The 13,469-nt window shown below is 32.7% G+C and overlaps 1 protein-coding gene across 1 annotated transcript in view; it reads right to left on the bottom strand.

The window, feature by feature from the left end:
* Positions 1-12,807, bottom strand: part of CDH19 (cadherin 19) — a 71,309-nt gene extending 58,502 nt beyond the window's left edge. Inside the window, exon 1 of the mRNA XM_043889528.1 lies at positions 12,555-12,807. The gene's annotated coding sequence lies outside the window, so the exon portion shown is untranslated. The remainder of the gene's footprint in view (positions 1-12,554) is intronic.
* Between the last annotated feature and the right edge of the window lie 662 nt (positions 12,808-13,469).

Here is a 13,469-nt window from a genome sequence, read left to right as displayed (position 1 = left end):
TATGGGCTGAAAATGATCCCACTGTGACTCAGAACAATTACATTTCAAAGAAGACTAATTATGACTTAAGGGATGAAAAATATTATAATCTATGCACTTATACAGTTTGTTACTGAATCTAATTAGAAATTGTCTTTTCTATGACCTCTTCCTGGTTATATAAAGATAATTATTCCATCTGTGAAAACTTATAAAATATAATGTATTCTGAAAGGCTTGTGTAAAGCTGAAACTAAGCTCAACTTAGCTAGCTCCTCATAGAGACAAGCAGATGGCAATTAATACAATGTCTCTGTCTTCAGAAAATAGTTGGGTAGGCTTGGCCAAAAGAATATATCAAAAGACACACTTTGCAATGGTCAGGAAGTTTCAAAGCTTAAAGAAATAAACTCTTAAAGTCCTAGTTTCTAAAATGCTACTTAAAAATAAGATAACATATTTCTCTTTATTAATTTACAGAAGCATGTCTAATGTTTCATATTAGAATCTAAATGTGTGAAGCAAGTAAATTCTATAAAACCTTAGGGCTGGAAAATGAGGCTCTGGGGGCTGTGAGCGGTATTATTACCACAAGGGAAGTAGTTTGAGATTCTTTTCCTTTTTCTCTTTCAATTTGACAGATTTTTTTTATAAAAGAAAAACAAGGAATGCCTCTTAACAACCCCACTTTTTCCATAAGCACCTTTATCATTCCTTATAGGATAGTTGGGGGAAGGTTACAGACTGTGCCATGAAGTTCATTTTTTCCAAGATTGTGGAACTGCCTCAATATACATTTCAAAAGATACTTTGTATTTGCATGAATCTATTTAAAAGATAGATTCCTGGTGGCTCAGATGGTAAAGTGTCTGCTTGCAATGTGGGAGACCCAGGTTCGATCCCTGGGTCGGGAAGATCTCCTGGAGAAGGAAATGGCAACCCACTCTAGTACTGTTGCCTGGAAAATCCCATGGACAGAGGAGCTTGGTGGGCTACAGTCCATGTGGTCCCAAAGAGTTGGACAAGACTGAGCGACTTCACTTTCACTTTCTACTTACTTAAATGGGCTTCACTGGTGGCTCAGTCAGTAAAGAATCTGCCTGCAATGCAGGAGTCTGAGGTTCAATCCCTGAGTCTAAAGGTCCCCTGGAGAAGGAAATGACAACCCATTCCAGTATTCTTGCCAGGGAAATCCTATGGACAGAGGACTCTGGAGGGTTTCAGTCCATGGGGTCTCAAGAGTCAGATATGACCGAGCAACTAAACCACAACTACTACTTACTTAAATGCAGAAGCAAGGATATTAATAATACAAAAGTATTAAGTTCTTGAACTGTTTCAGTTGAAATATCTTGGGGACTATTATTACCTATTGTACCATTTCCCAGCTCAATGTCTTCCTTCATATTTCATTTATATTTGTTTAACCATTAGTTAATATGAGGTCAGTTTTCAAGAAATAATTTTAATTTTCTAGGAGTGCTGAAAGGCATCTGTAATTCCAGGACTTTGAAATGGTTGTTCTGTTTCTCCCAACCACCATGACAGTTTGTTGCCCAATTGAAGGCTCCAGAGCATTCCAATATTCAAGTCAATCACGGTTCACAGAAACAGATAATATGAATGAGTACTATGATGAATAATATGGAAACAGGATTAACAAAATTTGATGGCTAACTGGAATTCAAAAGAGATTAAGTAGGTTTGGAAATGCTGAGGTTGAGATATTTGCAAAAATTATAGGCAAAGCTTCCAAGTGACACTAGGTGATTCCAGTCTCAGAGACCATTGTAATTGTTAACAAGATATCTTCCCTTTCATCTTATTTCTAAGAAAAGCCTAACTTTAGTTCTGTAGGATTTCCTTAACCATCTCTAACATCTAAACAATTAGTGAGCAGAAAAGGCTGTGACTGGCATCTGAAATAAGAGAGTAAAAAAGGAACTAAAATCTTTTGATTGCTGTGGTAGACATTATCATGGTTTAGCAATAACCCTACCACAATTGGGGAGGGTTATGCATTTTATTTTGTTAATGAAATAGAAATAAAAACCACACATCTATTATTTCAGAACAGAAGCAATATAAGACGTTGGAATAGTTCTTTTGTGTTTATCTTTCCTTTCTTAGGCAACCAGATGCTGTAGTTATGAGAGGATGGAGTTTCAATCAAGCTTGAGACAATGAGTGACTGCACCCCCCACTGACTCAAGCATTTGTGGTAGAAGATTGCTGAGAACTTGGTTACATAGCTTAGCACGCCAATAAAATCACCAACTAGATTCTTAACACCATAGGAGGTACTCCCTGTATTTTCCAGTTAATATTCCTTTAATTCAATGAGATACTAATTATTAACTCCCATTTTAAAAAAGAAGAAAGATGAAAGTGAGCTTATAGAAACTAATGAGGGAAAGCAGGTCACAGAGGCCAGCTATAGATAATAGCTGGAATAAAGACTTGTCAGAGTAACAGAAGAGATAAAAATGCCTAACCTGAAAGGATACAAGAAGTTGAATAGGGTCAGAGATGGGGAGAAATATGATGTGCCCAGGGACAAGTGTATTTGCATAGTAATTTCAAAAACATTATTTCAAATAGCTGCCCAAGTTAAGTAATTTTCAAGTTCAGATATTAAGCGTAGTCAAATGGGCCACAAATCTCCATAGCCTGTATAATTCAGTTAACTTCTTGTGCATTATATCAAATCTTCGTTTCTCTAGTTAAGTTCAGTCCTCATTTTTCTGGGATATTTTCTCCACAATATTAAGTCCTGAATTAATTCCTCTGCCATTTCTTCAGTATTTTTAAAGCATATGCTTAAAATATTTTATACTGAGTATATTTTTCTTTGGGATTCCCTCATCTATCTGGTGTGTTCTGATTTGGGTACATTTCTTAAGCATTTAATACCAGGATATTTTACATGCATGGCTGCAATCTATGAAATACTAAAATCAGCTTCAGGTATTCCATTAAAAATAAACACTTGAAAGGAAACTTCATTTCATCAAAGTCATAATGAATGACTTTTAAAATTAAGGTTAGCTAGGATAATGAACTTTCTGTAAAATAATAGATTTTAGATTTCCCCCACCCCTGCCCCGGGGTGTATAATGTATATCTTTACTTTCTGAGATAATTTAATTAAGGTATTTTTTTTTTGTTTAGAGCTATATTTGAATATAGATAAATATATAGACTGATGTTCCCTCTGGTACCATTCCTATGATTTGAGGTGGCAAGCAGAAAATATTTCTTTATTAGCTGTTTATAGTCAATGATATTATCAATGATATTAATTATAATTTAAAACAATGGCATTTAATAGTTGGAAACAAGAAAAGTAGACATAAAATGTTACTGTAAATAATTAAATATTTTACTATCCACTTTATGTATGATTATAAAGATGAAAGGAATTTGAGAGCAGCATATACAAAAAGAAATATATAACTAAAGATAAATCTACATTCATACATTAAGAAAATAGTGGCAGGTCTAAAATTTTCAAAAAGAAAGCGCAAATATACATGAACTATTCTCAATTATGCATTGTACATCAAATCCTAAGACTCAAATAGGCAATATGAATGATTTGTTACACACACACAAAACATACACAAACACTCACACACATTAAGGCAAATATGTATATAATATATTGTTTATAATACATATTATATTCCTATGTAATTAAAATGTGTAAAGATAGTTATACTACATATCTATACATATACACATATAAACATATTAAAAACAACTGGAAATCCATCCAGAATTCAGCAATTACTTATCAGTCTACTTTGACAAGTATTTTTTACTTGAGCAAAATAAGTGTTATAAAACTTTTCAAGTATTAGCTTTTTATATTTTAACGTTAATATTTACATAGTGAAATATTATGAATCTTCGAAATGCACTAAAAAGATAACTATTATCTTGAATGTAAAGAGATTTATAGATAAAGATATTTATTTCTATAGATAAAAAACTACCTACCCTATAGATATATAGAACATATATATATTCAGCATTTAAAAATCTGCTTGAATGAGATATCATGGAAAGCCTTCTCAAATTGAATATTTAATCAATGAGTTAGACTCGTCTGTATTGATATGTGTATATATGAGTTGTTTTCTCTTTATTTATTTACCATCAACATTTAATGAAAAGCTTTGTACCTATAAATTAAAGAGTTGAGAATTCCACAATCATAGAATCATGCAAAGTGAGGCACTTTTTCACCTAAAACATTGTTTTGCATGACGATGCACATTATTGGTTAATTATATTCATTACATAAATGCTACCTGTCAATTTGAACTTATTTATCTCTACAAAGATAAGATAAAGTAAAAAATATTTTTCTTCTTACCAACAATATATTCTAGTCTCTTAAGAATGTATTGCAACATTTATTATTTAATCCTCAATTTCCATTGTAAATATATTATTTTGTTCTTCACTTATTGGAAATCTTTTAGGCCACTTCTTACTATAGTAAATAAAGGCACAGCTGTACTCTGACTATTTTTGCTGATGTTGTATTAGTAGCTACATAAAGCCTAGTCAAATATATCAACCAAATGCTCCTTTCTTCAATGATCAATTTTTTCAGTACAGCTTCTTTATAACTATAATATCTATAAATTTATTCTACCATCAAAAGCAATACTTAGTAAGCACCACTGCCAAATGGTGTGGAAAATATGATTTTGTTATTGAAAAAGGCATAATATAAACATGGATTTTTTAAAGGCCCAAATCTTAGTGAATGAAAAGAAAGTTTAAAGTCATACACTCTGCTATTTTGCTTGTGTTATGTGTACATGTGTATCTGTGTGTGTAGGATCAAAGCACAATTTTAAAATTCATAAAATAGTATCACAGAACCATATAGTATTGGATTCAGATGAACTGGGTGAAATATTAAAAGCATTTAAGCAAAAATACTTTTTTGACAATGGTAGTAATGGTTTTTATACTAAACTGTGAACATATGTGACAATTCTATTATTATTTTATGTTGGACCTGATTACATTTTCTTTAGTTTACAATTTTTTACTATGCATGAAGAGAATGCCCTAATCTTTTCATGTGTAAACAGTAACATGGTTGGTCCACTCCCTCTAGCTGTGGGAAATGATTTACACACTTATTCTACATTAGTTTGAAATGAAAATTGGGATAAAATGTGGCTTTTCCACTCCACAGTTTCTGATTCAGTCAGGTATTTTTAAGTCTCTAAAGCTGATTCTAAGGCAAATACAACACTGAGGACACTCCCAGCACCATCACCACCTTCATCGTTATTATCATCATCTTATCTAACTAATATTGAATGCTTACTCCATGATTATAACAACAAACAGTACGCCATTTTTAAATGATTTGTCTTACATTTCTATGTACGCGTTCTATCTATGTTGCTATTTTATGAATGCAGAAAATGTGCACATGTAGGTTAACTAGCTTTGCTTAGCCATGTAATACTCGGTGGGGTTGGAGTTAAACTCAGGGAGCTTGCTTCCTTCTGAGTGGGTACCTTTAACCAATGTGCTTGAAGGATTTTGGAATATGGATGGCATTTTGGAAAACAAATATGTGTGCGGATATTGGCCAGGGTTTATTTTTAGAGCAGTGGTTTCCCAACTTTCATATTTTATATACTCTAATCAGAAAAAAAAAAAAAAAGCTTCAGGGGGCCTCCAACGTTTGCTATGTATGTGTATACTAATCATTTACTTCTACAACTTTTATGACCCTACAGGTATTTCACAAAACAAACGGAAAATGAGATGCAAAAGAACGAGATAAAACAACAAAAACAGAAATTCTTATATTTTCCCACAGCTCGGTTGATGGTCTTGTGCATGCCCTGTGTTATCTAAGCACCTGTCTGGAGGCTGTTCTTAGGATAGAGGTGCACTACGTGGTCAGGTGGATGTTCCAAGCAGACATTTCCCACCTTATCCTGCTTCCTCTCTCTTCAAGAGAACAATTTGCTCTAGTTCTCAGCCTGACTTTTACTGTGTGGCTCTGATCATGTAGCGGTAACTTTCTGGTTGCCATATTATATCTAGAATGGATGGTTATTAAGGATAATAATGACTGCAAATCTGTGATAGTAGACAAAGGTATGGCATGAAGTAAAGAATTAAATCAAATGAACTGCGGAATTTTCAACCGGCTCTTTTTCTTAATTATATTACTTGTTTAAATTCTCATTTAGTAACATTAAATTAATGCTATTAAGAAGAATCTGAATAAAATGTAAAGACTTGTACATCTATAGACAATAGTTGCATGGTACTAACTGAGGTATGGCTTCCCAACTGTCTCTAGTGGTAAATGCAGGAGATGTAAGAGACACTGGTTGGATCCCTGGGTTGGGAAGATCCCCTGGAGAAGGAAATGGCAACCCACTCCAGTATTCTAACCTAGAGAATCCCATGGACAGAGGAGCCTGGTGGGCTGCAGTCCCTGAGGTCACAAAGAGTCAGCCTGCATGCACTAACTAATGTACTTAAACAGTCTCAGACTGAGTTTCTCCAACTGCAAAATGAGATAACATACCTGACTTTTGTGTATGTTGTGATAAGTCAGGTAAAATGAATTGGGACTGCACCTGGAACATGCCAAATGCACAACAAAGGTAGTTAGTATTAAGCCATAAAACAAGCCATTAATTTAGACATTCATAATCCCAGATTTCTTCAGAACCCTCTAATTAATCCATCCTTAGACTGTGTAGGAGTCCCCATTACCACGGATATAAAAAATCAAAGGAGTTAGCTGTTAATATGAATACTGCTTAAATGGTGGACGAAAGAGCTCCCTCCAAGGCAGGGCCAGAATAATAGGAAATACTTGCTGCAGACTGCATACTAATGGCGGAGGAGTTTGGTGGGCTACAGTCCAAATGGTCACAAAGAGTCGGACACAACTGAGTGACTAAGCACACATATCAGGTTTATACACCCAAGGCTAATGTATGCAGTTTCTATTATGTGAAAAGTCAGGTTTTGGAGTAGAAGCTTACTGTCCATAGGATTTTCCAGCCAAAAATACTGGAGTGAGTTGTCAAGTCTTTCTCTAGGGGATTTTTCTGACCCAGAGATCAAACCTGCATTTCTTACACTGGCAGGAGGATTTTTTTTTTTTACCACCGAGCCACCAGGGAAGCCCGTAATGATATTTGGGAATGTCTAAATCAATCACCTTAGTTATTACCAGAAAAAAACATCTAATGAAGTCCAATCTAATGACTAGTCTTTAAAAGGTGGGGTGAGGGGTGGTTAAATGATAAATATGAGAAAATTTCTTAGGTACTAGAATAATGATGCATAGATATAGAAAACTGGATCAAAAGATCAGGAAATTAGAACACTAATTCAAAAGGCACACCATCCAAAAGTAAATATCAGAGCAAGTGGAGGGGAACCATTGCAGAATAAATGTCCATTCACTGTCTTCAGGTTCTCTCATGCAGTCTACAGAAAAATGCAATTTATGTTTCCCCCACCCTAATACTGCAATGCAAACAACCTATCGAGATCAAATGGGATTTTCCATTATAACGAAATCTAAAACATACATTTACTTATGACTGTAAAATTAACTTCACAGTGGTATAACATATTGTTGTCTTCACAATAACCACACTGCTTTTAAAATCGCTCCCTTTTTCAGTTTGCAAATCTCCATACACATTTGTGTTTCTCTTTTGCCTATAGAATCTCCATTTCATTTTCTTGCCCTAAATTCTGAAGTTCCGTTCTTAAAAAATTTTTTGCCCATTCAGTACATGTTTATCTCTTGGTTTTACAGCTTCAATTAATATTTATATACTGAAGCATCACAAAGCAATCTCCTGAATAGTCTATACATATCTATTTCCTGATCTACAAGCCTATTTGCCAAGAGGCATCTCAATGATCATCTTTTATTCTTCATTCTATATCATTGCGTGCATGAGTGCTCAGTCACTTCAGTTGTGTCTGACCCTTTTGACCCTGTGGAGAGCACCAGGCTCCTCTGCCCATGAGATTTTTCTGGCAAGAATACTGGAACGGGCCCTCCACATCATCATTATGTTGTTTCTTTCACCAAATAAAACCAGCCTCCACTCAGAAACTCTCAGTTGAATAAAAATTCCCTGTTTAATGTTTTCCTCCTTTACCTCTCATGCATATTCAAGCTTCATCTATGGTCAATTCTACCTCATAAATCTTTCAAAGATATGCACTAATCTCCTATGACCTCTAAATTCCCAATCCATAGCTTCTTGTTATTACTTGTTTCTCATACCAGCAAAATAACTTGGAATGATATTTTGAAATTAGAAAATATCTTTCAGGAATGTTATGAATTTCAGACTGTTTAATCTCCTAGACTCAGGTCCAAAACTCTATCCTACAGAAATAAACTGACATTTAGAAATGCAATGCATTATTGCAATGCATTGTTTGTTGTGTAAAAAATTTGGAAATCTAATTGTTGAAGCTAGTTGAGCAATTTTTGATATATACAACCAGTCAGTGTTTAAAGAAGTTTTGGACAGAATTATGACAATGATAGTTACATAGTTTCTTGGCAGAGAAACTATATGCTATCCAGAAAGTAGAGTTTGATAGTGAGTTATATTTAATAAGAAAATCAGTATTACAAATGAACATGAAAAATAGATATCTTTTTTAAGTTATCACCAGAAGAGTCCATAACAAGTGCCAATGTGTACCTGAAGTGTCCAGATTTGGCTTCTTTTAATTAATTATAAACAAAAACCAAAGGCTGGTGCATCGTGATGAATAGGTCAAGAATTTTATACGTGTTTCTCAAGAATTAGAAAAGAGTGAATTGAAGAGTGACTAACCACATCTACAGTGGTAGATGTGTCTCTCGAAGTAGTTGCAAATGACAAGAAAGCAGATACATGTCTCTGCCCACTTGGAATTAATAAACAATTTTAACATAGAAATTAGTGTTTGAGATCTCATTTGTAGGGCAATTAAATGAATGATAAGTAAAGATGTTGCAAATAAAAAAATTAACAATATAAAAAATAAAATATAACACAAGTGAACTTATCTATGAAACAGAAACAGACTCAGAGATATGAGAGAGGGAACCTGTGACTGCCAGGGGAGGATGGTGAGGGAAGGATGAACTGGGGGTGTGGGATTAGCAGATGCGAACTATCATGTAGAGAATGCGTGAACAACAAAGTCCTATGGTATAGCACAGGAAACTGTATCCAATATCCTGTGATAAACCATAAAGGGAAATAATATGAAAAAGAGGGCTTCCCCGGTGGCTCAGACAGGAAAGAATTCACTTGCGATACAGAATGGGTCAGGAAGATCTGGAGAAGGGAACAGAGAAGGGAATGGATGTGAATCACTTTTTGTACAATAGAAATTAACACAACATTGTGAATCAACTAACTTCAATAAAATACTTAAAAAAGTCAAACAAACAAAAAAAGAGGTAATGAGAATTCTCTAGGGGTCCAGTGGTTAGGACTCTGCGCTTTCACTGCTGAGAGCCTGGGTTCAGCAGACTTAACATTCCACAAGCCTTGTGGCCAAAACCAAAACAAGACAAAAAATCCAAATCTCTTAAAAAAGGAGGTCACTGATGCCCCACTAGAGATTTTTAAGAATAAAATAGATGGCAAACTCTTGAAAACAATTCAGCTATAATTCAACTTAAAGGCAGAAAAATGGTGGCATTTTCCTTTCCCATGATTTATGTACAATTTCCTCATTTCTACAGGAATGACATTTCTAAATTTTGCACTTAGAGAAAATTACCTAGGTTATTTTTAGCCACAACTGATGTGCCAAAAGTACTCCCACTTTAATATACTATCCTGCTAATTTACGGAATTCATTTATCACGTAAGTTCTTAGAAGGAAGGAGCAGATAAAATGTAAATGTACTGATTTTGTATGTTGATAAGTCACTGTTCTGTGATAACATTTCAAACTTGATTTAATATGCCAAAGCAGAGTCTCTGAAAAATTACATGTTTTCCTTTAACTTTAAGACATTTTTTGATGATCCTGAATGTCTTTTACGGAGTACTAATTAACAAGATAAACTTCTGTCAAAAATATTTCTACTTTATTAATTCTAGAGCCCTTTTTTTTTTTTATGTGAAACAAGAATTGTCTGACTTGATCACTTCTGAATATTCATGCATTATTTCAAAAGGGCATAAATTGTCTCAAAAAGAAACTGATTTTCTAGAAGTTGTGAAAAGGTAGATTTTTAGAGCATTTGAGCTGAATTCTCTCAAGTGAGTGGTGGCAAGAAACCTCTCACACTGCGAGTCTTTAAAAGAAAGGTCAAACATCTTCACGGTCACCATGGCAAAAGGAACTCATTCATTTCTCAGATTATGAGTTGTTACCAGCACTGTGAGAAAGAAAGGATTCTTATGGGTTATGAAGTTCTGTATTTGTGTTTTTCCTTAATCTGTTACACCAGAGCAAAGATACAGGTATTAGATGATCATAGTTATTAAGGAAAGTCATCATGACAACAGAATATAAAAGTTCCAGTTTCTCATGTTCATCAGCATAGTCCTCAAATATTAGGGTCAGTATCATTAAATCCTAATCTAAAGAAAGGGAAATAAAAAATCAGTATGCTCTTTCAAACTGTGTAACGCATTTATTCCTATTGCATTGCTACTCAATAACATGTCAAATACTATACTATAACACTTTACATATAAAATAATGTTAATAGCATGACTGACAAAAAGTTCACTATCAATTCATAATTAGCTATTGATTATTATTTATCAAATGACACGTAGTATATTATGATAAATTTCTAAACAATAGGTTTCTTATGAATGCATGGGAATTTGTGCACATCAGTTTAAAGAAACTTCAATTTATGATAATTTAATTGAATAATTTTAAAAAATTTTCTGCAGATAAGTACCTTAGAAATATTTCTAAGGAGAAAACAAAATAAAACAAAATGCGTAAGTAGATAATCTATGATTTAAGATTTCTACAAATTGTGTGAAAGTGTGTGTGTTTTTAACCATAAAAGGAAACAAATAAAAAACATGCTAAAACTGAAACTAAAAATTTTATATAATTTACCTAATGATCTGATTCGTTTCAGTCATTGGTAAAAAAGTGTTAGTAAAGAAAACATATAAAGAATAACAGAGCAAATGATTTCTAGATTTCATACACTCATTATTTAAAAATTTAAGCAATTCTATACCTATAAATTTGTGTTTATTCTTACTGGAAATATTTTTAAATATTTTGTTAAAAACACTTGGTAAACAGAAATATTTAGATTATATTGAAATCTAAATATTTTCAAATTTAAAATTATAAATATATATTTGCATATTAGCAATATTTAGACATTTAAAGTACTTTGAATTTGAAATAAATAATATTATGTGAAAGTATACTATTTTATTACTTTATTTGATATTGCAAATACATCTAATATATAGATATGTCTCAACTGTAATTAAAAATTAGCACATATTTTATGCAAATGAAAAGTCTTCTCTCCAGATACAGTAATTAAAAAAATAAACTGATAGAACTGAACTATAAATTTACATAATCTGAGAAAACATTTGATATTCTACTTATACATTTTGTTAACTTCTTCCTCTGTTATTTCATATGCCAGTTATAGAGTTACTAAATGCTTTGGCAAATTTACATTGAAATATTTTATTAAAATTAGTAACCCAATTAAAATTGCTTGCAACAAATCAGAATTGAGACAATAACAATCCCTTTCACAATTTGCATTTTCTTAATTATTAGTTTTGTGTATTTCATATTTGATGAATTAACCTTCATGTAATGAATATAATAGATTGAAAGCTAATATGTCTACATGTTTGAATATGTATGTATTTGTATTCATAATGTGCTCAATAGTTTGCTTTTATTATTATTATTTTTGTAACATTCTTAATTACTTAAGCTTTTTCACTTTAAGAATTTTTGAAAGTCAATGAAAAATTTGATAACCAAAAAACCTGACAAAAAGAAAGAAAATAAAATAAGTATATATTAACTTTAATAAGAAATTATCCTTCAAAGAAACATATAGTTTTATTCAGATATGTGGAAATCTCCACACTAAATATCATTTACTAAGAAATAAGTAATTTATTATTTAAAAAATATTTATTCTGTAAATAAATATTTCCACATATTTATAAGGTTTATAACTTTAAACCTTGGCATGGCATCTGATAGTAGAGTGGTAAATATTTTTTAAAAAATTAAGAAACAAAATCCTGGAGAAAGATGCTACATTCCTCCCAAGGAACATGTTTTAAATTTTCTAGATATAAAGAACTTTTATTTTCCTGAATCTGAATTGCAGAGATGCTAAATTGATCTTTGTTTTAGAGAATGTTCAATGTACACATCAAGTTTAGAGAGTTTTAGAAATTTTTCCTTTTGAAGGGAAAATTAGAGAGTTTTTCAAGTACTTTTTCGCTCTATTTTCATTGAGTTAGCTTATATAATCAATACTTGCCTGATGATCGCATTCTTACCTGTATATCTTCAAGTTCAATAAGGTCTGAAGAGACAAATTCAAACTTCACGTGAAACACATGAAGAATAGCAGGAGCGTTTGCCCTAATTTTGCTTCACAGGCTTCTCATCCAACCTTACATGAGCCACATTGCTCTGAGTTACAGACACTTGTGCTTGTAGTACCAAGACCCTCAGTATGTCACCGCTTACTGAATGCTATTTTGGGTTCTCTGAGCAGAGCCACGAACACTGAGCCTTTGTGCAAAATATCATAAGGGCATTCTGATGTCCGTTCATAGTCTGGGGTTAAAATGCAGACAGCTCCAGCAAATAGTTATGAGCTGATTTTTTTTCCCCCTCTTTTTCCTAACAAGAAACAAAAAAGAAAATAAAGTGCTTATTGGCTGGAGGTGATAAGGAGGGAATTCAACTTATGTAAGAGAATTTTGCAAGTGGAAAGGACATGCCCTCTACTTGAGGATTAGCTGATGAAACAAATGATCAATTTAAAGCAGGCACAAAAGTTGCTAAAAAGAGAAGAGCTTTTAAACTCTGTCTCTATGACTTCTGGCTGCTCCTAAATTCAGTCTTTCTACTCAGGAATAAAGTAAAATAGAGAAAGAGAAGGCGATCTCTAAATTATGATCCTCTTCTTTCCCTTGGTTTATGAACTACATAAATCTATTTATTTTATTAAATTTATAGTTAGATTTTGTTATAAATAGTTATTGTTGTTTCTAGTGAACTACATAATATTACACTCTATACTGTTTACTCAAGTTGTTGTTAATTAAAAATCATTTTTGAACCAAATCAGAGAAAGGTTAAAGAATACAAACAGTGTCTAACACCATGATCGATGTCTATAAATTTTAATACTTTTATGGTTTACATATGCAAGTATTACAGAGAACAGCCTCAAATTTCAGAAA

This window comes from Cervus elaphus, chromosome 27, assembly GCF_910594005.1.
Source record: "Cervus elaphus chromosome 27, mCerEla1.1, whole genome shotgun sequence".
Classification (NCBI taxonomy): Eukaryota; Metazoa; Chordata; class Mammalia; order Artiodactyla; family Cervidae; genus Cervus; species Cervus elaphus.
Note: the sequence above shows the minus strand (reverse complement) of the source record. Positions and strands in the feature narration are given on the sequence as shown.